At 34.3% G+C, this 14618-nt stretch overlaps 1 long non-coding RNA gene across 1 annotated transcript; it reads right to left on the minus strand.

Moving 5' to 3' along the window:
* Window positions 1-231: 231 nt before the first annotated feature.
* On the minus strand, window positions 232-10056 carry LOC130590264 (uncharacterized). Its single transcript, XR_008967850.1, has 2 exons — window positions 9991-10056; window positions 232-296 (listed from the first exon to the last, which is right to left on the minus strand). It is a non-coding gene; the product is annotated as an uncharacterized LOC130590264 (long non-coding RNA).
* Between the last annotated feature and the right edge of the window lie 4562 nt (window positions 10057-14618).

Genomic DNA, 14618 nt, shown 5'->3' on the forward strand with positions numbered 1-14618 from the left:
AAAGATTCGATCTTTATATGACATAGGGCATAAAGATTGAATCTTTATATTGAATTGCTGAAAGATTCGATCTTTATATGAAATAGGGCATAAAAATTGAATCTTTATATTGAATTGTTGAAAGATTCGATCTTTATATGAAATAGGGCATAAAGATTGAATCCTTTTATTGAATAGGCTTTGTTGTTAGCTCGAGAGCTAGAGGATATTTCATTAACCTCTATTACGATCCACACAACCCTCAATTTGTAAATTCAATGCAATGCACTCGAATTGTTAAATTAAAATACACACACCTGATTTGAGGGAATTAGACTCACAAACATAATAGGGCCCCTATATCATTCAAGAACTAAAAAAAGAATTATAAATCAAATGATGTGTTCGTGGATAGTAAAATCAATAACAAGTCTCAAAACACCCGAATCCCCTTGTACTTGTTGAAAGATTCAATCTTTATATGAAATAGGGCATAAAGATTGAATCTTTATACTGAATTGTTGAAAGATTCAATCTTTATATGAAATAGGGCATAAAGATTGAATCTTTATATTGAATAGGCTTTGTTGTTAGCTCGAGAACTAGAGGATCTTTTATTAACCTCTATTAGGATCGACACAACCCTCAATTTGTAAATTCAATGCAATGCACTCGAATTGTTAAATCAAAACGCATACACACCTAATTTGAGGGAATTAGACTCACAAACATAATAGGCCCCCTATATCATTCAACAACTAAAAAAAGAATTATAAAGCAAATGATGTATTCGTGGATAGTAAAATCAATAACAAGTCTCAAAATACCCGAATCCCCTTGTAGTTTTTGAAAGATTCAATCTTTATATGAAATAAGGCATAAAGATTGAATCTTTATATTGAATTGTTGAAAGATTCAATCTTTATATGAAATAGGGCATAAAGATTGAATCTTTATATTGAATAGGCTTTGTTGTTAGCTCGAGAACTAGAGGATCTTTTATTAACCTCTATTAGGATCGACACAACCCTCAATTTGTAAATTTAATGCAATGCACTCGAATTGTAATATTAAAACACATACACAACTAGTTTGAGGGAATTAGACTCACAAACATAATAGGACCCCTATATCATTCTGATGCAGGAGCATCTAGCTTAAACAATCAAGGTCTTCTTCTACATGATCAAAAGGAGAACATGGTAAAGGAGGTGCAATTTCTTAGCCTAACTAGCTCGGTTTATCCTAAAACCTTACTTAAGCAACTTGATTAGGCTAATCCTATGTTAATCTCTACTTAAACAAGATTAACTAATACTAATGACACCTTAATCATCATTATGTATTGGTAATTAAGTTTAGTAAGTGATTAGTAGCCTAATTACATACTTAAGTTATGTTAATCATGCTTTAAGAGCTAAGCTAGTTTAAGGTTAGTTAGTTCGGTTCTTTAAGCTTTCTTTAGGATTGTTTTTGCTGCATTTTGGTGCCACCACCTACTGAATTGAAGACTTAGGGAAGAGGAGAAGCCCACATGAAGTTCACATGGGCAAAGAAGAGCATAGCAAATGAGCATAGGAGACTTCATGGCAAGGGAACAAGCTGCCCAGTTCACACGTCCAGCTTCCTTCACTTTGAAGCTTTTGGGCACCATCATTTGAGCTGCAAATGGACAAGCTTTTGAGGAGTAATAGTTTAATATGTTTACTTTAGTATTCCATTGGTAGTTCGTCTGTTTTGTAACTTCCAATAGGGAATTAAGCTAGTTTTTAGAAAGTGTGCTGAACAGTTTGTAATTTTGTTTCATGTATTTTATTGCTTAGTTGGCGTAGTCTTGTGGTCCAAATCAGCTGATTTTTGGACACAAGGTAGTATATAAGTTAGCTTTGTATCCTTTTGGAATTAAGTCATTTGAATGAAAATTGAGAGAGTTTATCTCAAAACATAAGCTGTGTGCTTATTGCTTTTCCGGTCAGTTTGACCTTTAAATCTTTGCTTAATTCTTTCACTTAACGTTGAATTGTGAATGAAACTCAAAGTAGATCAAGTTAGAAGCTTATTGTTATAACTTGATCTTAGATTGGTGGTATTTGGTTGTGAAAGTGGTGGTTGTTCAATCAATTGAACCGGTTTGATACAAGATATGTTCTTTTTCTTTGTTCTTGTTTCTTCTTTGAATGCTCTTGTTATTTAATCAATATGTATCATTTGGTATCAGAGCTGTAGGTTGATTAAGAGCATTCTAATTCATCCCTTAAACACATTAAACACACATACAAAACCCAAACACAATCCCCCCCAAAACCGAACCTAATTCTAAGCCAAACACACTTCTTTTCTTTCTTTCTAGCCTATTCTTGTTGAGGTTGAATCAATCATGAGTGGAGGTGAAGAAAATCAGTTTAGAAGGGATGAACTTGAGTGAAGCAAGGTTGGTAGGAGTGGAGAATCAAATAGCCACTTTAAGTGAACAAATGGCTAATTTGATGACTGTTGTTAGAGAAGGGTATAGAGGACCTTTAAGGAGGATAATGTGGAGGATGAAGGTGTGCTTATGATAGTAGTGAGGAGTTCTCTTCTGAATCTTCAAGAACTAGAAGAAAACCACAAAAGAAAGATGATTTTAGAGACATTAAGTTAGAAGTTCCTGAGTTTGATGGAAACCTTAATCCAGATGCTTATTTGGAGTGGGTTTCAAGGTGTGATCGAATCTTTGAACTTAAGGAGTATGATGATGTAAATCTTTCAAAGTTGCTGTAGCTAACTAAAGGGGTATGCATCCCTTTGGTGGGAAATGTTGTTTGCTAGAATAGAAAACAAAAGCCTAAAATCAAGAGTTGGAGTAAGCTAAAAAAGAAAATGAGGGAGAAGTTTTTACCATCCTTACACCTTGATTTGTATAACCAATTGGCCGAAATTTGTCAAGACCATAAAGGGGTAGAACATTACATCCATGAGTTTGAAAAGTTGTTAATGAAGTTAGATGTACAAGAAAGAGAAGACAAACAATGTCTAGATTTCTAGGAGGCTTAGAAAAAGACATTAAGGAGAAGGTGGAGTTACATCCTTATTCTACCTTAGATGAACTCTTTAAGTTAGCTCTTAAAGTTGAAAAACACATTAAGGAGAAGAAGAAGAAACCTTTTGTGAAGGGAACTACCTATCCTCAGGGAGTTTCTAATGTTAACACACCATACACATCTCCTTACACCCTAAGATGATGGTTGAAAGAGTTGATAAAGGGAAGGTAGTGGATGAAACCTCAAAAAAATCAGATGTAAATGCTTTAAGTGTCATGGTTATGGTCATTATCAAGCTCAATGTCCTAATAAAAGAGTAATGACTTTAATTGACATTAAAAACATTGAAGAATCACTTGAACAGGAGGAAAACCAAGAAGAGGAACTGAAGAGGAGGCCGAAGTGATGAAGCTTTGGAGGTTGGAGAGGTGACTCAAGGTGATCATTTAAGCCTTGTTTTAGGAGAGTTCTTCATGCCAAAGAAGCTGAATTGGTTCCTTCTCAAAGGGATCAAATCTTTCAAACAAAATGCTTGATTGGAGGGAAGATATGTTCGATGATCATTGATGGAGGAAGCTGCACCAATGTTGCTTCATCTTCTATGGTGGACAAGCTCAATCATGCTACTTTCTCACATCCAAAGCCATATAAGCTTCATTGGCTTAATGATGGAATTGTGTGGAGGTAACAAAACAAGCTTTAATTAGCTTTTCTTTTGGAGATTTTATAAAGATGAAGTTTTATGTGATGTATTACCTATGGATGCATGTCATGTACTCTTAGGTAGACCTTGGCAATCTGATAAAGAAGCCTTACATAATGGTAGGACTAATACATACACTTTCATGCATAATAAGAGAAAAATTGTGCTTAGTCCTAGTCCATGGCGAATACTTTAAAACCAAAAACAACACCACCTAAAACACAAAACAAAAAAACCTTAATCCTTTCTAAACCACAACTTGACAAACTGTAGAAAAGGGGAAGGTTATGGATGAAAATGATGAGAATTTTGATGGAGTGCACGAAATGGTTAAGTTTCTAGTGAAGGAGTTTGGTGATGTCTTTCCAATTGATCTTCCATGTGGTTTGACAAGTACTTTCATGAGACTTATGCACGAGGTACTCAGGCTCTTCATTGGTATCTTTGTTGTTGTTTATTTTGGTGATATTCTTGTGTATAGTCAAAGTGAACAGGAACATCTAGTGTGGTTACATCTAAGGAAGAAAACAAGCTAATGCCACGAAGTGATGACCTTTCAAAGTGCTGGAAGATCAACAACAATGCATACAATGTTTGTGATTTAGCTCCATATCTTGCTGAAGATTTTGAATTACAAGAAGACCTTTTCGAACCTGAGGAGAATGATGCAGGAGCATCTAGCTTAAACAATCAAGGTCTTCTTCTACATGATCAAAAGGAGAACATGGTAAAGGAGGTTCAATTTCTTAGCCTAACTAGCTCGGTTTATCCTAAAACCTTACTTAAGCAACTTGATTAGGCTAATCCTATGTTAATCTCTACTTAAACAAGATTAACTAATACTAATGACACCTTAATCATCATTATGTATTGGTAATTAAGTTTAGTAAGTGATTAGTAGCCTAATTACATACTTAAGTTATGTTAATCATGCTTTAAGAGCTAAGCTAGTTTAAGGTTAGTTAGTTCGGTTCTTTAAGCTTTCTTTAGGATTGTTTTTGCTGCATTTGGTGCCACCACCTACTGAATTGAAGACTTAGGGAAGAGGAGAAGCCCACATGAAGTTCACATGGGCAAAGAAAGCATAGCAAATGAGCATAGGAGACTTCATGGCAAGGGAACAAGCTGCCCAGTTCACGACGTCCAGCTTCTTCACTTTGAAGCTTTTGGGCAACCATCATTTGAGCTGCAAATTGGACAAGCTTTTGAGGAGTTATAGTTTAATATGTTTACTTTAGTATTCCATTGGTAGTTCGTCTGTTTTGTAACTTCCAATAGGGAATTAAGCTAGTTTTTAGAAAGTGTGCTGAACAGTTTGTAATTTTTGTTTCATGTATTTTATTGGCTTAGTTGGCGTAGCTCTTGTGGTCCAAATCAGCTGATTTTTGGACACAAGGTAGATATATAAGTTAGCTTTGTAATCCTTTTGGAATTAAGTCATTTGAATGAAAATTGAGAGTTTTATCTCAAAACATTAAGCTGTGTGCTTATTGCTTTTCCGGTCAGTTTGACCTTTAAATCTTTGCTTAATTCTTTCACTTAAACGTTGATTTAGTGAATGAAACTCAAAGTAGATGAGTTAGAAGCTTATTGTTATAACTTGGTCTTTGATTGGTGGTATTTGGTTTGTGAAAGTTGGTGGTTGTTCAATCAAATTGAACCGGTTAGATACAATCGAATGTTCTTGTTTCCTTTGTACTTGTTTCTTGCTTTAAATGCTCTTGTTATCTTAATCAATATGTATCACATTCAACAACTAAAATAAAGAATTATAAAGCAAATGAAGTGTTCGTGGTTAGTAAAATCAGTAACAAGTCTCAAAACACCCGAGTCCCCTTGTACTTGCTGAAAGATTCGATCTTTATATGAAATAGGGCATAAAGATTGAATCTTTATATTGAATTGTTGGAAAATTCGATCTTTATTTGAAATAGGGCATAAAGATTTAATATTTATATTGAATTGTTAAAGATTCGATCTTTACATGAAATAGGACATAAAGATTTAATCTTTATATTGAATAGGCTTTGTTGTTAGCTCGAGAACTAGAGGATCTTTCATTAACCTCTGATAGGATCGACACAACCCTCAATTTGTAAATTCAATGCAATGCACTCGAATTGTTAAATTAAAACACATACACACCTAATTTGAGGGAATTAGACTCACAAACATAATAGGACCCCTATATCATTCAACAACTAAAAAAAGAATTATAAAGCAAATGAAGTGTTCGTGGTTAGTAAAATTAATAACAAGTCTCAAAACACCCGACTCCCCTTGTACTTGTTGAAGATTCGATCTTTATATGAAATAGCGCATAAAGATTGAATTTATTATTGAATTGCTGAAAGATTCGATCTTTATATGAAATAGGGCATAAAGATTCAATCTTTATTTGAATTGTTGAAAGATTCGATCTTTATATGAAATAGGCCATAAAGATTGAATCTTTATATTGAATAGGCTTTGTTGCTAGCTCGAGAACTAGAGGATTTTTATTAACCTCTATTAGGATCCACACAACCCTCAATTTGTAAATTCAATGCAATGCACTCGAATTGTGAATTAAAACACACACATCTGATTTGAGGGAATTAGACTCACAAACATAATAGGACCCCTATACATCATTCAACAACAAAAAAAAATAATTATAAAGCAAATGATGTGTTTGTGGATAGTAAAATAATAACAAGTCTCAAAACACCTGAATGTCCCTTGTACTTGTTGAAAGATTCGATCTTTATATCAAATAGGGCATAAAGATTGAATCTTTATATTGAATTGTTGAAAGATTCAATCTTTATATGAAATAGGGCATAAAGATTGAATCTTTATATTGAATAGGCTTTGTGTTAGCTCGAGAACTAGAGGATCTTTTATTAACCTCTATTAGGATCGACACAACCCTCGATTTGTAAATTCAATGCAATGCACTCGAATTGTTAAATCCAAACGCATACACACCTAATTTGAGCACTAGTAGAAAAAGGACGATTTGCGTCCCCTGATTTGCGTCGCACAGACACGGAAACGACGCACAGTTAGGATTTGCGTCGCATGTAGGGAGCTGTGCGACGCAAATCACAAAAATCTCTCCAGCAGGTGCGCAGAAAATGCGTCGCACCATCCTCACATGCGATGCATATTAACAATGTGCGTCGCTTGTTGCGTATGTGCGACGCATATTCCACGCACCAGTTGGAGAGATTGATTCCCAATGTGCGTCGCACTATATAAAGGTGCGTTGTAAAAGGCTAATGTGCGTCGGACCCTTTGGCCCATCCGACGCACATCAGCCCACCCAACTCAATTATAGAGCCTCTCCCTCTCCTTTTAATTTTCCCAAACCCTAAAAAGCCTCCAGCCACTCTCTCTCACCCTCTCGCGTCTCTCTCTCCCTCAAACCCTAAAAAACTCCAGCCACTCTCTCTCACCCTCTCGCGTCTCTCTCTCCCTCAAACCCTAAAAAACTCCAGCCACTCTCTCTCACCCTCTCGCGTCTCTCTCTCTCACACACTCAAACTCTCCCTTTCTCACCCTCGAACTCTCTCCGGCGAGCGAACAAACAGAACAACGAACAACTCCGGCGACTTCGCTTTTATGTTTCATGGCCCAGTAGACGCATTTGAGTGGTTGAGGAGTTCATCACCGAAGGCTCAGTAGACAGCCGCAGCAGACGGAAGTGTTAGAGTGAAGACATAGAGTGTGGCCAGCAGCAGATAGATGGCTTTTATGGAAGAAACTCTCCGGCGGCAGGTTCCTTTTTTTTTTTTTCAAATTTTCAATCTGATTTTATAATTTCCAAGTCTACAATTTTCTTTTTTCAGATGTACAATTTCGTTTTTTTCATTTTTCATTGTTTAGATCTAATTTTTTTTTCAGATCTACAATTCTGTTTTTTTTTACGTTTTATATCTGATTTTTTATTGACTTTTTTTTCTTATTTTCATTTCCAGATCTCTTTTTGGTTTTTCTGGAAGTCTTCTTCATCGGAAATCGAAGGAAATTGAAGGAAATGGTGCTTTTGTGTAGGAGTTGTAAATTATGGAATTTTGGTGGTTTATTGTTTTGTATTCGAGTTGTAAATTATGATATTATGATATGTTTCTGAATTATGTTTGTTTATTCTGTTATGTTCGAATTCCTTCTTCTTCTGTTTGAATGCAATATAGTTCGAATTTTGGTGGTTTATGGAATGCAGTAAGCTTGTTCAATATTTTCATTTCATTTTATATTAGTGTATTTTGTTATTCTACGCAGATTCTTGTAGTTTGAGATGTGATTCTTGTAGTTTGCACCTCATTACTAGTTTTTTTAATTAAAATTTTTTTTTTTAAAAAAAAAAAAATGAAATTTGCGTCGCACGTTGCCCAAGGTGCGACGCAAATCACTCATCTGCGTCGCACCCTAGGCCATGTGCGACGCACATCTCCCTTGGCTGGATGGAGTTGGGGGCTGGCAAGACCACTTGCGTCGTACCGTATAAAGGTGCGACGCAAATAGGTGAACCAGCTGCGTCGTTTCCGCATATGACGCAGATCGTTTCTGAGTCATTTGCGTCGAGGGCTTTGGCGTCGCACCTTAGTCCGACGCAAATAGGCGCATCACATCCGACGCAAATTGCCTTTTCTGTACTAGTGGAGGGAATTAGACTCACAAACATAATAGGCCCCCTATATCATTCAACAACTAAAAAAAGAATTATAAAGCAAATGATGTATTCGTGGATAGTAAAATCCATAACAAGTCTCAAAACACCCGAATCCCCTTGTAGTTGTTGAAAGATTCGATCTTTATATGAAATAAGGCATAAAGATTGAATCTTTATATTGAATTGTTGAAGATTCAATCTTTATATGAAATAGGGCATAAAGATTGAATCTTTATATTGAATAGGCTTTGTTGTTAGCTCGAGAACTAGAGGATCTTTTATTAACCTCTATTAGGATCGACACAACCCTCAATTTGTAAATTTAATGCAATGCACTCGAATTGTAATATTAAAACACATACACAACTAGTTTGAGGGAATTAGACTCACAAACATAATAGGACCCCTATATCATTCAACAACTAAATAAAGAATTATAAAGCAAATGAAGTGTTCGTGGTTAGTAAAATCATTAACAAGTCTCAAAACACCCGAATCCCCTTGTACTTGTTGAAAGATTCGATCTTTATATGAGATAGGGCATAAAGATTGAATCTTTATATTGAATTGCTGAAAGATTCGATCTTTATATGAAATAGGGCATAAAAATTGAATCTTTATATTGAATTGTTGAAAGATTCGATCTTTATATGAAATAGGGCATCAGATTGAATCTTTTTATTGAATAGGCTTTGTTGTTAGCTCGAGAGCTAGAGGATATTTCATTAACCTCTATTACGATCCACACACCCTCAATTTGTAAATTCAATGCAATGCACTCGAATTGTTGAATTAAAACACACACACCTGATTTGAGGGAATTAGACTCACAAACATAATAGGGCCCCTATATCATTCAACAACTAAAAAAAGAATGATAAATCAAATGATGTGTTCGTGGATAGTAAAATCAATAACAAGTCTCAAAACACCCGAATCCCCTTGTACTTGTTGAAAGATTCAATCTTTATATGAAATAGGGCATAAAGATTGAATCTTTATATTGAATTGTTGAAAGATTCAATCTTTATATGAAATAGGGCATAAAGATTGAATCTTTATATTGAATAGGCTTTGTTGTTAGCTCGAGAACTAGAGGATCTTTTATTAACCTCTATTAGGATCGACACAACCCTCAATTTGTAATTTTAATGCAATGCACTCGAATTGTAAAATTAAAACACATACACAACTAGTTTGAGGGAATTAGACTCACAAACATAATAGGACCCCTATATCATTCAACAAATAAAAAAAGAATTATAAAGCAAATGAAGTGTTCGTGGTTAGTAAAATCAATAACAAGTCTCAAAACACCCGAATCCCCTTGTACTTGTTGAAAGATTCGATCTTTATATGAAATAGGGCATAAAGATTGAATCTTTATATTGAATTGTTGAAAAATTCGATCTTTATTTGAAATAGGGAATAAAGATTAAATCTTTATATTGAATTGTTGAAAGATTCGATCTTTATATGAAATAGGGCATAAAGATTTAATCTTTATATTGAATAGGCTTTGCTGTTAGCTCGAGAACTAGAGGATCTTTTATTAACCTCTATTAGGATCCACACAACCCTCAATTTGCAAATTCAATGCAATGCACTCGAATTGTTGAATTAAAACACACACACCTGATTTGAGGGAATTAGACTCACAAACATAATAGGACCCCTATATCATTCAACAACTGAAAAAATAATTATAAAGCAACTGATGAGTTCGTCAATAGTAAAATCAATAACAAGTCTCAAAACACCCGAATCCCCTTGTACTTGTTGAAAGATTCAATCTTTATATGAAATAGGGAATAAAGATTGAATCATTATATTGAATTGTTGAAAGATTCAATCTTTATATGAAATAGGGCATAAAGATTGAATCTTTATATATAATAGGCTTTGTTGTTAGCTCGAGAACTAGAGGATCTTTTAGTAACCTCTATTAGGATCGACACAACCCTCAATTTGTAAATTCAATGCAATGCACTCGAATTGTTAAATTAAAACGCATATACACCTAATTTGAGGGAATTAGACTCACAAACATAATAGGACCCCTATATCATTCAACAACTTAAAAAAGAATTATTAAGCAAATTATGTGTTCGTGGTTAGTAAAATTAATAACAAGTCTCAAAACACCCGAATCCCCTTGTACTTGTTGAAAGATTCGATCTTTATTGAAATAGGGCATAAAGATTGAATCTTATATTGAATTGTTGAAAAATTGGATCTTTATTTGAAATAGGGCATAAAGATTAAATCTTTATATTGAATTGTTGAAAGATTCGATCTTTATATGAAATAGGGCATAAAGATTTAATCTTTATATTGAATAGGCTTTGTTGTTAGCTCGAGAACTAGAGGATCTTTCATTAACCTCTATTAGGATCCACACAACTCTCAATTTGTAAATTTAATGCAATGCACTCGAATTGTTGAATTAAAACACACACACCTGAATTGAGGGAATTAGACTCACAAACATAATAGGGCCCCTATATCATTCAACAACTAAAAAAAGAATTATAAAGCAAATGATATGTTCGTGGATAGTAAAATCCATAACAAGTCTCTAAACACCCGAATCCCCTTGTACTTGTAGAAAGATTCGATCTTTATATGAAATATGGCATAAAGATTGAATCTTTATATTGAATTGTTGAAAGATTCAATCATTATATGAAATAGGGCATAAAGATTAAATCTTTATGTTGAATAGGCTTTGTTGTTAGCTCGAGAACTAGAGCGTTTCTTATTAACCTCTATTAGGATCCACACAACCCTCAACTTGTAAATTCAATGCAATGCACTCGAATTGTTAAATTAAAACATATACACACCTAATTTGAGGGAATTAGACTCACAAACATAATAGGACACCTATATCATTCAACAACTAAAAAAAGAATTATAAAGCAAATGATGTGTTCGCGGATAGTAAAATCAATAACAAGCCTCAAAACGCCCGAATCCCCTTGTACTTGTTGAAAGATTCGATCTTTATATGAAATAGGGCATAAAGATTGAATCTTTATATTGAAATTTTGAAAGATTCAATCTTTATATGAAATAGGGCATAAATTTTGAATCTTAATATTGAATAGGCTTTGTTGTTAGCTCGAGAACTAGAGGATCTTTCATTAACCTCTATTAGGATCCACACAACCCTCAATTTGTAAATTTAATGCAATGCACTCGAATTGTTGAATTAAAACACACACACCTGATTTGAGGAATTAGACTCACAAACATAATAGGGCCCCTATATCATTCAACAACTAAAAAAAGAATTATAAAGCAAATGATGTGTTCGTGGATAGTAAAATCCATAACAAGTCTCTAAACACCCGAATCCCCTTGTACTTGTTGAAAGATTCGATCTTTTTATGAAATAGGGCATAAAGATTGAATCTTTGTATTGAATTGTTGAAAGATTCAATCATTTTATGAAATAGGGCATAACGATTGAATCTTTATGTTGAATAGGCTTTGTTGTTAGCTCGAGAACTAGAAGATCTTTTATTAACCTCTATTAAGATCGACACAACCTTCAATTTGTAAATTCAATGCAATACACTCGAATTGTTAAATTAAAACACATACACACCTAATTTGAGGGAATTAGACTCACAAACATAATAGGACCCCGATATCATTCAACAACTAAAAAAAGAATTATAAAGCAAATGAAGTGTTCGTGGTTAGTAAAATCAATAACAAGTCTTAAAACACCCGAATCCCCTTGTACTTGTTGAAAGATTCGATCTTTATATGAAATAGCGCATAAAGATTGAATCTTTATATTGAATTGCTGAAAGATTCGATCTTTATATGAAATATGGCATAAAGGTTGAATCTTTATAATTAATTGTTGAAAGATTCGATCTTTATGTGAAATAGGGCATAAAGATTGAATGTGTATATTTAATAGGCTTTGTTGTTAGCTCGAGAACTAGATAATATTTTATTAACCTCTATTAGGATCGACACAACCCTCAATTTGTAAATTCAATGCAATGCACTCGAATTGTTAAATCAAAACGCATACACACCTAATTTGAGGGAATTAGACTCACAAACATAATAGGACCCCTATATCATTCAACAACTAAAAAAGAATTATAAAGCAAATGATGTGTTCGTGGTTAGTAAAATCAATAAGAAGTCTCAAAACACCCGAATCCCCTCGTATTTGTTGAAAGATTCGATCTTTATATGAAATAGGGCATAAAGATTGAATCTTTATATTAAATTGTTGAAAGATTTGTGATACATATTGATTAAGATAACAAGAGCATTCAAAGAAAGAAACAAGGACAAAGAAAGAGAACATAAGAGTTTGTTACAAACCGGTTCAATTAGATTGAACAACCACCACTTTCACTACCCAAATACCACCAATCTAAGATCAAGTTATAACAATAAGCTTCTAACTTGCATCCACTTTGAGTTTCATTCACCAATTCAACGATTAAGTGAAAGAATTAAGCAAAGATTTGATAATGGTCGAAACTGACCGGAAAGACAATAAGCACACAGCTTAGTGTTTTGAGCATAAAACTCTCAATTTTCATTCAAATGACTTAATTCCAAAAAGAGTACAAAGCTAACTTATATATCTACCTTGTGTCCAAATTTCAGCTGATTTGGACTTCATTTGCCACGCCAACTAAGCTAATAAACTACAAGACACAAATATTACAAACTGTTCAGCACACTTTCTAAAAACTAGCTTAATTCCCTATTGGAAGTTACAAAACAGACGAACTACCAATGGAATACTAAAGTAAACATATTAAACTATAACTCCTCAAAAGCTTGTACCATTTGCAGCTCAAATGATTGCTGCCCAAAAGCTTCAAAGAGAAGCTAAGGAAGGACGGTTGAAGCTGGCAGCAGCATACCCTCACTTGAAGTCTTCTTCTCTCATTGGTTTTGGTTTCCCTTGCCATGTGAACTTCATGTGGCTTCATACACTTCCCAAGGCTTCAATCAGTGGAGGTGGCACCAAAAGCAGCAAAAACATCTCCTAAACTAGCTAAAAACCGGATTACAATGAAGCTAAACTAGCTTAGCTCTTAAAGCATGATTAACTTAACTTAAGTATGTAATTAGGCTACTAATCACTTACTAAACTTGATTACCAATACATAATGATGATTAAGGTGTCATTAAGTATTAACTAATCTTGCTTAAGTAGAGATTAACATAGGATTAGCCTAATCAAGTTGCTTAAGTAAGGTTTTAGGATAAACCGAGCTAGTTAGGCTAAGAAATTGCACCTCCTTTACCATGTTCTCCTTTTGATCATGTAGAAGAAGACCTTGATTGTTTAAGCTAGATGCTCCTGCATCATTCTCCTCAGGTTCGAAAAGGTCTTCTTGTAATTCAAAATCTTCAGCAAGATATGGAGCTAAATCACAAACATTGTATGCATTGCTGTTGATCTCTCTAGCACTTTGAAAGGTTCATCACTTCGTGGCATTAGCTTGTTTTTTTCTTCCTTAGATGTAACCACACTAGATGTTCCTGTTCACTTTGACTATACACAAGAATATCACCAAAATAAACAACAACAAAGATACCAATGAGAGCCTGAGTACCTCGTGCATAAGTCTCATGAAAGTACTTGTCAAACCACATGGAAGATCAATGGAAAGACATCACCAAACTCCTTCACTAGAACTTAACCATTTCGTGCACTCCATCAAAATTCTCATCATTTTCATCCATAACCTTCCCCTTTTCTACAGTTTGTCAAGTTGTGGTTTAGAAAGGATTAAGGTTTTTTTGTTTTGTGTTTTAGGTGGTGTTGTTTTTGGTTTTAAAGTATTCGGCCATGGACTAGGACTAAGCACAATTTTTCTCTTATTATGCATGAAAGTGTATGTATTAGTCCTACCATTATGTAAGGCTTCTTTATCAGATTGCCAAGGTCTACCTACATGACATGCATCCATAGGTAATACATCACATAAAACTTCATCTTTATAAGAATCTCCAAAAGAAAAGCTAATTAAAGCTTGTTTTGTTACCTCCACACAATTCCATCATTAAGCCAATGAAGCTTATATGGTTTTGGATGTGAGAAAGTAGCATGATTGAGCTTGTCCACCATAGAAGATGAAGCAACATTGGTGCAGCTCCTCCATCAATGATCATCGAACATATCTTCCCTCCAATCAAGCATTTTGTTTGAAAGATTTGATCCCTTTGAGAAGGAACCAATTCAGCTTCTTTGGCATGAAGAACT

The sequence above is a fragment of the Beta vulgaris genome, unplaced genomic scaffold (assembly GCF_026745355.1).
Source record: "Beta vulgaris subsp. vulgaris cultivar EL10 unplaced genomic scaffold, EL10.2 EL10_2_Chr_UnSca1, whole genome shotgun sequence".
In the NCBI taxonomy this organism is placed as follows: domain Eukaryota; kingdom Viridiplantae; phylum Streptophyta; class Magnoliopsida; order Caryophyllales; family Amaranthaceae; genus Beta; species Beta vulgaris.